The sequence below is a fragment of the Lactuca sativa genome, chromosome 8 (assembly GCF_002870075.4).
Source record: "Lactuca sativa cultivar Salinas chromosome 8, Lsat_Salinas_v11, whole genome shotgun sequence".
NCBI lineage: Eukaryota > Viridiplantae > Streptophyta > Magnoliopsida > Asterales > Asteraceae > Lactuca > Lactuca sativa.
Genome location: NC_056630.2, coordinates 292269069 through 292280946, shown reverse-complemented (window position 1 = coordinate 292280946; position 11878 = coordinate 292269069).

Below are 11878 nucleotides of genomic sequence, written 5' to 3'. Positions count from 1 at the left end.
GAAATAAATTGATTTGAGGCACTTAAACATCAAGAATGGCATCCATGATTTTATCTAAGGCTAATGGGAACAAGAGGCACACTTTGGTGCCTTCACTTGGAGTTTACGGCCCAAGTCATGTTCCTTGGCCGTAAACTCCTTCCAAGGAGTTGTTTCTATGTGTTCTTCTCTCCATTCTAGTCCCAAAGGTGCAAGATAAATTGTCTAAAGGCTTAAGGGTAGCTTGGAATGATTTTTGTCCCACAAAAAGGGGTTTACGGCCCAAGAAGGGTTCTTGGCCGTAAACTCCTAAAAACTTATGGTGTTTATGGGTTTTTGATGTCCTAATCAAGCACCAGTACTAGTAGATAAAGTCCTTAAGCATTTGGGGAAAGTTTTAGGGCATTTAAGCCCTTGGAAAGGGGTTTACGGCCCAAGGTAGTTCCTTGGCCGTAAACTCCAAGAACTTATGTTTCTTGGATGATTTCTAGGCTACAAAGATCATACACTAATTCCTTTACAAGTCCTCTAACATAGGAATGGGTCTAGAAGGCATTAAAGTTCCATTTTGGAGTTTACTCCCCAAGAACGATCTTGGGCGGTAAACTCCCGGATCTTGATATCTAGACATGTTATTGTTGCTAATATGCATTAAACAAGTATTGAAACACATATAGAAGAGTAGACTCACAATCTGGGATGAAAAACCCGAAGATCCGTCAGAGAGAATATGGCTTTTCTCTATTTGGAATTGTGAATAATGAATTAATTTAATTCAGAAAACTATTTATAGTCCTGGAATATTTTGGCAGAAAATATTTTCATTCCTGATGTTGGACTATAACAGTATGAAACTTGAAATGCCCAAGTTTCACAAAACCAAGAGTATCCACTCTCCTGATATCATCTAAAACATAAACCCTAATGCACACAAACTTGTTCGGAAAAGCTTGAAAGTTACTGAAACTGAACTAGCTTCTATTGAATAGATGAGGTTCATACAATTGGAAATTTCAGGTTGTCACAGTCTACACCATTCAAGCCTAAACTGACATGGCCATTAAGTCCACAACAATTCACTAAACCCATCCTCGGCCTAAACAACCATAACCGATAACTCGATATGGATGGAAACACACTGCAGTGAGTCATGGTTCCAAAACATAAAATCTAACCCCAAAAAGCTCCTTAGAATCCCAGAAAATTTCTTCGATTTGAGTACTGATCCTATGATTTTAGTAGTATGGGCCCAATACTACCTTCCACACCTATCTGTACTTTCCTCAAGGATCGTCTCAGGTCCAATAAGTAACTACCAATGTCCGGTACCGTCGATCTAACCGCATATACCCATTCTCAAATAAATACCCACCGCTAAACATCACATCAAAGTCCTCTAAGGCACTTCCTAGACTCTCCTAGGATTCCTCCCACATCGTGCAATTAGCTTCTGAAGAACCCCTACTAATATCAGCTAACTTCTTCATGAATACAATTACTTGCAACATACCTTAAATAATATTTCTAATCAAAGATCAAACCCTACAATGGTTGGACTCAGACAAGAGTTGTGTAACAGGGCCAAGAAAATCTCTCAAAAATTATTTAACCTTTACTTTATATAACTTAACGTATTCGCTTAATAGTTAGCTTACATCAATGTGAGTCCAAAAAGCAAAAAACAAGCAACATTTAGGTAGTAACACCCTCAAACATAAAGGCAACTTCCTACTACGATGCTAGGAACTTCCACAAACACTGCCCGTTTCCTTATGCATGCAAATTATACACAAAACATGATCAAATAGACTATCGAATAAATGATTCTACCCTAGGACTACAACCAGACGAGGGGAAGGAGATAAGGCTAAATGAGTTATTTCTAGGGCTATATAATACTAATCATATACACTTTTTAAATTATACACTTAGCAATCACTTCGACAACATATTTTCCAAATCTATCCTATCATCCAATTCCTCCTAGGCTATAAGGCATCACAAATCAGGCCAATCTATCATATAATTCCTAAAGGTATCCCTAGCCTTATCTGTGACAACCCGATATTTCGAGGCAATGTAATGTAAAACCAATCAAATCTAGGTCAAAATATAACTTTACTAAAATCTTATTTGGGTTAATTAAAGTAGTGGGAATCGTATCAAGGTTTTCGTACATATAAAGAACTCTAAAATCTGACTTCGGATGAGGAAGTTATGAATTTTTGAAGAAATTCTTTAAACACGTCATTTTAATAAATAAATAATAAAAATAATTTCGGAATTTGCCAACGGAATCTAAACGAAAGTTGTAGATCTTAGTCTCACCTTCGCGTGGATATAAAGAACGTCAAAAACAGAGTTCGTATGAAGGAGATATGAATTTTAGAAATTTATTTAAAATAAATATAAATTTAATTATAAACTCCCGGTATTATCCGAAGGGGAGTCATCGGATAGGACCGGAGTACGCCCTGCGTACCTTCGTACACCCCGCGTACTCAGATCAAGGGCCTCGGATCGTCCACGTCGCCCTATGCGAAGCTTCCGATCCGCCCGTCCGACCCGTCGCCCCGTCCGACCCGCCCTCCCATCCGAAGTGCGTAAGCAATGACGTCCCAGTACGCGCTGCGTACCCTCGTACACCTAGCGTATCGAGGCGGTTTAGCACCCCTATAAAAGGGATGCGAGGCTTTCCGGAAATTTGGCTCACTTCTCTCTTTTCTCTCATGATCTTGCCTCGATTTCCGTGCCCGTTCAAACCCGAAGCTCTGGTCTTTTTGCTCAAGTCCCGAGGGTCGATTTTACTCTCGAGATTCCCGAGAATCCCGAGAAAAATCCGTTTCCCGAGACGAAACTCTGCCCGGTTTTCTATCTCGCTTTCTTCAATCAATCAAGTGAGTTCATACCCCCTTAATTTACCTTTTAAATGTTCTATAAATTCTTTTATATGCATTCAAGGGGGGATACAAGTTAAATACTTATAGTTATTGCTTCAATCACATGTGATTGCATTAATCACATGTGATTAATAACTAGGGAAACCAGTGATTTTATCACTGTTCAAACTGTCTATCAAACTGTTTTACTTCAAAATGTTTTACAATCCCATTTACTTTTCAAATTTATATTACAACTGTGATTTAAACAAATGTTCCTTATACTTAAACTGTTTTAACCATACCTATGCCTTCAAATTGTTTTATAGATTGACATCAAGTCGGTCTTTCTTTAAAAATAATACTTATGTTTCAAATGTCTTATAAAAACTTATTTATGCTTTTATATTATAAATTGCATGCCCATATATGTATAGATGTATAAATAATGTTTAAAGGGCTTAGGAAGGCCATCCACCCAATTTCCTTTTTCTCGATTGGGATGTGGTCTGGTGGGATTTCGGGTGACCATCCGAAGGTCGTTTCAATATTAATTATATATCCAATATACATATATAGACATAAAAGTACTTCCATATTCATACGTACTAGACACATCATTAGTGAGTTACCATCGGGGTAACACAGGATCATACTATTACATCTGTTAGATCAATGAGTCAGTTCATTCATGAGTCTATACATTACATTACTATGAGAACATATACAACTATACTAGAACGAGAAACATTACCCTTACATTAATACGTTAACAATTGTGATCCACTGTATCGGAGCATGCCTTAAATGTCATGGCCCGAGTTGTAGCCAGAATTCGCTTGGAGGGAGAGCGTTGAGTTTGCGTATAGATGTATACTGGATTGACTATCCTACACCTTGCTGCTAGCTACAGCCGAACCTGTAGGTCTGCGGGTGCCAAACGTCATTCCGTTATTACGACCGTTCTTATTGTCGTTGTTATCAGTCGATAGTATGGTGCAATTATCACATTATACCTTAATATAAATCCGGTTTAAGGTAATTAGTACAGCAGTAGTCACTATAAAACTAAGCTACAGTACTACAATGATTTACCCATTACATATTTTTAGTGATAACCTCACTTAAACTTTAATGTACAAACTATATTTTGTTAAAAGATAGTTGCACTTGGGAAATTACACACTTTTACAACAAGCGAACATACAAAACAGTAAAAGCCTTGGTAGAAGGCTACTTTATTAGGAAATATAGGTTTTTTTGAGAGATTCAAACTTTTACAAACACTTACATACATGAACTTATACTTGAGACATGTTCAAATGTTTTTGATAACAGACACCGACATTAAAATACTTATGAACTCACCAACTTAATTCTGATAAACTCTTTCAAAATAACTTGTAGTCTTAGGTCATCAGTAGACAGGTACCGATGCCAGCTTTTGAGATGACGGAGCGCACTCAAGACTCGTCATATTATTATTTTGATTTACGTTATATTTTTGGTGTCTAAAACTGTACAGAACACGCTTGTATTAAAATTATATATTTAATGCAATGGATGATGTTTTTTGCTTATTTACATTTACTGTGTTGTGATTACTTTACATGTCGTCCTCCGCCCCAAAATGTTTCCGCCGTTCTTGGTTTTGGGGTGTGACAGATTGGTATCAGAGCATTGTTTATAGTGAATCGGGTATATCAACCCATAAAAGATATACTAAACTATAAACCCATTAGGGATTAAACTCTGACCAAGAGTTTATACTTTAAATATTAAAATATTTAATTAAGTATACTAGTCTGCATTCATACTAAAATCAGTGTCACAATGACAAGAACAAAAGTATTACGATTGTTAAATATCACAAGTGAGCTCGGGGATGTATGGTCAGTCCTGGGAATGGCATAGCCTGATCAACTATGCTGGTCCTAGGAGTGATTATCACATGCCCTAGAATGGTTGTGATAGGTTAACAAGTCTAAAAACTTACCAACAATACCACGAGAAGATCAGTAGAACTTAAACTTAAAATACTATAGGTGTATTTTGTACTAGTAGTTACACGTATACTACATTCTTATACCTCTCTTCTCGCGTAGATCTAATGGTAAGATTCCATCACGGCAACCCGTACTTTCCAAATGAAGGCAATGCCGGGTGGATCGATGAAGAGCCCGAAGTTGAGCATCCAATCCCTTTGGATGATCACCTCGCAGAAGGCTTTTCTGATGGATCCGACTCCGAGCCGGAAGTCAACAACCTACCACTCGTAGGTCAACCCCAAACAACAACCCTCGACCAGCGTTTCCAGGTCCTAATCCCTTGTGGGTAAACAACTTGAATCGCTGGAGTGATGAACAGGGTCAACCCTTACCATACTCTGGGGACCGAAGCTTTTGCAACGTCAGCGATGGTGGCTCTGCTGACCGAGCTCTGCCTGTCATTATCCACAGAATAGCTCGTAATGTCAGGCAAGGTCGAGCAGCCATTGACCGGGTCATAGAGATTGATGCCAAATCAGGTGTCAACACAGTCCGCATCCGCCGTCTTGAAGAAGACATGGAACAGACCCGGAGAACAAATGAAACCTTGCAGTAGCAGTTGGCTGCTTCACGAGCTGAAATCTTGGAACTTCGAGATCGTCAGAAGGCTCAGGATCGACACCTTCAAGAGGTTTCCATAAAGTGTCCGACCTCAGGGCTCGCCTGGGGTTTTCCCATCGCCGTTAGACGATGCTAGTGCATCTCTGTCTTTTGATTAAAGAATAGCCTTTAACATCTGTGCTCTAAGTAGCACTTATCTGTAAAATATTTCTAACTTTCAGTACTCAAATTTGAAATCTAAGAACTGTCAAACTTTTCTATATGGTATGATGTAAGACCTACTGTTAGGTCGATTTTCCCTGAACTTATTACATCAGTAATACCAGTATTATTGAGATCTATCTATATGTGGGAAAAATCTATACACTTGTGCTTTCCTACTAATATTTCTTATTGTGGTTTCAAACACTCTTTCAACTGTTCGACTATGGGTAGTTAGTCCATGTGTCACTCTCTCGTTGCTTACAAATTGATTCTTACCATTTTTCTTATCTTTATAAACTTATAGCTGAAAGATGCCTCCTCGCAAATCTCCTAGGAATAATCCTGCACCACCACCTCCTCCGCCTCCGGTCATCGATATTGTAGCCCTGAATGCTGCCGTAGCTGCAGCAGTGGCAACTGCCATGGCTCAGTATCACTCTTCTGATGCCAACAGAGGTGGAACCCCTGTGGAATCAGCCTCGGTTGAAACCCCTGTGCGCTCGAGAGAGTGCTCATACAAGGATTTCACAAATTGCAAACCGAAGCCTTTTTACGGCACCGGCAGAGTCATTGCCCTCTCGCAATGGCTCGAGAAGACTGAATCAGTCTTCGAAATCTGTTCGTGCCCTGCGGCGAGTAAAGTCAAGTACGCCGCATGCACCTTTGAAGGAAAGGCCCTGACATGGTGGAACGGCCATGTTAAGGCATTAACTCTCGTCGTAGCCAACGACATAGGCTGGGAAACAATGAAAGACCTCATGTCTGAGGAATACTACCCGAGGGGCGAAATCCAGAAACTAGAGCAGGAACTTTGGAACCTGACGATGAAGGGCACCAATGTGGTCGCTTATACTGCCCGATTTAGCGAGCCGGTGGCCCTCTGCCCTAGTATGGTTCCCACCGAGGGGAAGAAGATCGAGAGGTACATATGGGGGCTAGTGCCTCCGTATCAGGGGAATGTTCTAGCATCAAACCCCGCTACCTTTGACAGTGCCAAACGATTGGCACAATGACTCATTGACCATGGAGTCAAAACCCCTTCAATGACAACCACCCTAGCCATCCCGGAACCCTCCAAACCCGCTGATACTAAACGGAAATTCTGGGATGAAAAGAAAAAGCAACAGGTGCCAAAAAGTAGCAAATTGTGGCAATACATGCCGCAATAACCCCTGCTGCTGCTACTAACGCTCCGGTGAGTCGGTATGTTGGAAGTTCGCCCAAGTGCAAGAAATGCAACTACCACCACAACGGCCCCTGCCGTGAAATGCAGTGCTCTAACTGCAACAGGAAAGGACACACCGTCCGATTCTGTAAGTTCCCGGTGTTGGGTTGCAGATTCGTTTAGTATTGCGTCATTGGGCTCGGTTAATAGTCCAATTATTTTGTACTCTGGTTTTGGGCTTGTCTAACCGTGAGCTGTTAGGTTTACTATATAAGTATATGCTTGCATGCATATTAGGTTAATGATCTAGAGAATACGATTCATAGAAGAAGATAGCTTACAAAGTTCTTTCTTTATCATTCCTATAAACCTTCTAACCCTCTACAGTTGATGTTGTTGATCGAGCTCTTCTGAGGGTTGTTTTATAATTATTCGACTTGTTTGATTCATTCTTGAGTTGTTTATTGTTTTTGTGTTTTTGCTGTTTGTTCTTTATATCGCCTGTTTAAGATCTAATCGATCTTCAAGTTTAGTTTTAGACTTATCAATTGGTATCAGAGCAGGAGGCTGTGTAATCGATACACTTCTTTTCTGTGAAAAAGGTTTCAATTAGGGTTTTCCGCAATTACTGATATTTATTGAGCCGTCATCTCATTATTGACGTATCTTGATATTTATTGTTTTGCCCTAATTTGATTTATTACAAGTCTGATCTTTGAACAGGTTATTTGATCATAATGGACGAGTCGCAATTGAATCCCATCAATATTTCCAACAGCATTGGATCAACCACGAAGATTCCCATCCTATACACCCATGATTATGAAGTCTGGGCGCATCACTTTGAAGATTATGTTATAGGATATGAGGATAATGGATATCTCATCTGGGAAACAATTATTAATGGACCGTTTTCTCACTCTGCAACATCAAGGATTATTAAAACTCAAAAGGAGTATAATGATCTCCTGAAGGATGTTAAAGATATTGCGCAAGATGAAAAAGATAAATTCCAGTGCAATATCAAGGCGCTAAGATTAACCAGATTCGCCCTTCAGTCCGACAGTTTTAGGCTGGTGAGTTCATGCACGACGACAAAGGAGATTTGGGACAGGCTACGTGAATTGTACTCTACAGACGAGGATCTTGAACACTCAATTCAAACCTTACTCTTATCTGAGTTTGGTGAATTCAAGCAAGGAGCCGATGAATCCGTGACCCAAACGTTCGACCGCTTCAATCATCTTCTCAGTAAGATGATCAAACATGACATTGAAAGGAAGCTTATTGAACAGAAAGTTACGCTCTTGAATGGTCTCAGATCTGAGTGCAGAGCAGTTGTGTCCACAGTGAAAGCTCACGAGCAGTTTAAATCATATTCCTTGGCGAAATTGGTGGGCATTCTCAAGTCTCAGGAGAAGATTGTGTTGCAAGAGAAGAATGTGGTCTCAAGCCTAGGTTCGTTGTCCCTCTTGTCAAAAAGTAAAGCTGTGATGGAGGATGAAGATCTCAACCTGGAAGAGTATGACCTCACGTCTGAGGATTATGCTATGATGGTGTCTAACCCCAAGAGGTTCATCAAGAAGAGATTCCCCAGCAACAAAAACCGAAACTGGCAGGGGAGTTATAGTTCAGAAAAAGTTAAAGATGAACCGAAGGTTGAAGAATCTAAGAAGGAACCGAAGGCAGAGGGTGATTCTGGAGTAAGCTGTTACTACTGTGGAGGAAAAAACCACTATGCAAAGGATTGTGTCCTCAAAAAGATGGCTGAAAAGGATGAGGATAAGGATGAAGAAGCTTTGCTGCAGAAAAAGCTTGATGAGATCAGGAAGAAGAAATCTACCGCTAACCCTTCTATGAATGCTCTAATTGTGCAGGGTTCGGTTGCTGATGATGAGTTCGGTGGCGTGGAGGTTTGGTCAACCGACTCTGAAGACGATGAAGTGAGGAAGCCCTCTCATGGAAAGGCTTGTGTGGCAAAAGAGGAAAGTAGTGGAGGAAGGTGCTTGATGGTGTCTAACGTATCTCAGATGAGGGGATACAATACTGATAGTGGGAGCAATGAACCGAAGGAGCAACAGGATATGTGCTTTACAGCCAAACCGCTCAGCGTACAGTTCAACGAACTTGATGAACTGATCAAGAAGGTACAATCGGTTTTTGTCTCATTTAAAGTTCCACAATGCTCGTATGAAAAAGAACTAAAAAGTGTAAATTCTCGAATCTCTCATCTAGATAGTAGTTTAACTCAAACTCGAGTCACCAATTCTAACCTAACTGATCAATTAAGCAGGGTGTCGTCGAAGAGTGAGGAACGACGCATATGGATCAAATTGAAGGAGTCAGAATTAGTCAAAATAAAAGATGAAAACATTTATTTACAAAGAGACAATTTAAATCTTTTAAAACAGCGAAATGTTTTTTGTTTGATTGCCAAACGTCTTTACACTAATATTACTCAGCTTCATTTGGATTGTGAAATAGGACAAAAGATTCATCGCATGATTTTGCCCTTCCTTGAGTTTAAGGAGGATGAAATTGATGCCGAAGCATATAATTGTGAGAGTGTGATATCATCTGAGGACGTTAATCCGACTTATATGTATGGACTGGACAAAATAGAATCTTTCATTAAATCCAAGGACCATAAGGACATGCTCAAAAACCTTTTGGATGAAAATGATAGACTTAAACTGAGAACCGAAACCATACAAAAATTTGACTCTTTAAACTCCAACCTGAGCTCAGAAAACAAAATTGATGTTGAAAATGCATCTGAGCTTAATGAGGATGACAATATGAGTGAAATTTCTGTAGAGGACACGGTTGACTGCTCAGAATTTGCGAAAAGCAAACCTGAAAACCACAAGAATCTAATTTCAGAAAATTCAGTAGAGTTCGCTCGATTGTCCCAACAAAAGTCCCCGATCCTAGCAGAGAAGGCTGTTGTATATCAAAAGGTTAGGACCACTCCAAATCAAGTGTACAAGGTCACAGGAGTAACCGAACATCAGACTGCTGAACTCACAGCTATTGTAAACGAAGACAATGCTGATGGCTGTGATGAGTTCTTCTGGTCAGCTCCAATCGATAATGCTGATGAAACGGTTGGATTATCTGAAAGGACCTCATGGAAAAGTTAAGGGAGATACGTGCCAGAACCCTTGAACAAGCCAGATAATTTTGATGTGCCAAGTACCAGTGGTACGAAAGACATTCCTCAAGAAAATGGAAGTTCGGCAAAAGAAGACACTCCCTCTAGTGAAACTTCCTCAGTTCAAAGTGAACCAGCCAATGAAAAACCGAAACCAAAAGCCAACATCCATCATCAACCAAAGCAGATGAGAAATCAGAAACGTAAAAGGAATCAGAGATACAGGAAGAATCTCTCTGAAAGAAAACAGTTCTGGCAATCCCAGAATGCTTATTTCTCACATCAAGACAAGAACCTAAAGTTTGAGAATAATCCTGTTGCAACGCACGAGAGTCGCAACAACCGAAAGCAAAGGTTCGGTTCAGAAAAGAATACCAACCGAAAGCAAAGGTTCGGTTCTGAGGATGACTCCAACCAAAAGCAAAGGTTCGGTTCAGAGAACGAAACCAACCGAAAGCAAAGGTTCGGTTCTGAAATCATAAGAGATCGAAACTCTAAGGTCAGTCCCACCAATGATCAAACGCAAAAGGGTCACCTAGAGTCTCCAGCCAAGAAGTCATCTCAATCTAAGCCCTCTCAATCTCACTCATCTAATTCTTCTAATTCTTCCAATTCATCTCCATCTCGCTCTAAAGTCCATTCTGTTCATTCTCAAAAATCTCATTCGTCAGCTGAACAAAAAGGCAAACAGAAGGTTTCAGCATCCAAACCAGAATCTAAACTGAACGCACCTAATCCTAATAAAATCAAAGTTTTTACCATCAAAAAGAAAGATGAAACAACACTAATAAAACGAACATATCTGGTTGACATCTCTCTTACTATTCCTGTTCCTGTGAAAAGCTCACGTGAACCCAAGAAACTTTGGGTTCCTAAATCTGCTTAACTTTTGCAGGCAATCAGTGACGAGCAGTTTGACGAAGAATGGTACATCGATAGTGGCTGCTCGCGTCACATGACAGGGAGGAAAGAAGAGCTCAGGGAATACAGGTCTCTTTCAAATGGTGGAAACGTCAAGTTTGGAAACAACTCCTTCGGCACCATAAAGGGATACATAATGATTACTAATGGTGATTTCACGATAAGAAAGGTGGCATACGTGGAAGGACTACAACACAATCTCATCAGTGTATCTCAGCTTGTTGGAGGTACCGGTCTCAAAGTCTCATTCGACGATGAGGGTTCAGAAATTATTGAGAAGAAGACAAAGAAAGTTATTCTCAAATCAAAGCGTAAGGGTGAAATGTTTCCTCTAAACCTCAAACCCATCAAAGGAAACCCAACTATTTGCATGTTATCAAAAGCACAATCTGACGAAAGCTGGTTGTGGCACCGAAGGCTCTCTCATCTCAACTTTAAAGATATCAACAAACTTGTCACTGGAGGTCATGTTCGAGGTCTTCCATTGCTCAAGTATGATAGAGATCATTTGTGTGCTGCATGCGAAATCGGGTAGCAGAGTCGTCAAAGTCATCCATTTATAATAAACACTAAAGTTGTTGAACCACTTGAATTACTTCATATAGATTTGTGTGGTCCATCATCTATCGAAAGCATCGGTGGTAGCAAGTATAATCTTGTTATTGTTGATGACTTTTCGCGGTTTACATGGGTGTTCTTTCTAAAGATTAAATCTGAAGCGACTCATAAGCTGAAAGTGTTCATCAAGCAGATTGAAGTACAGCTGAAGAAGGTAGTTCGCAACATAAGGAGCGACAATGGTCTGGAATTCAAAAATAGAGAATTCAAAGAATTTTTGGCAGAAAAGGGAATAAGTCACAACTTCTCAGCTCCCTACACACCTCAACAAAACGGAATTGTCGAAAGACGAAACCGATCTTTGTGTGAAGCTGCCCGAACCATGTTTAGTTTCGCTTCCTTACCTCTT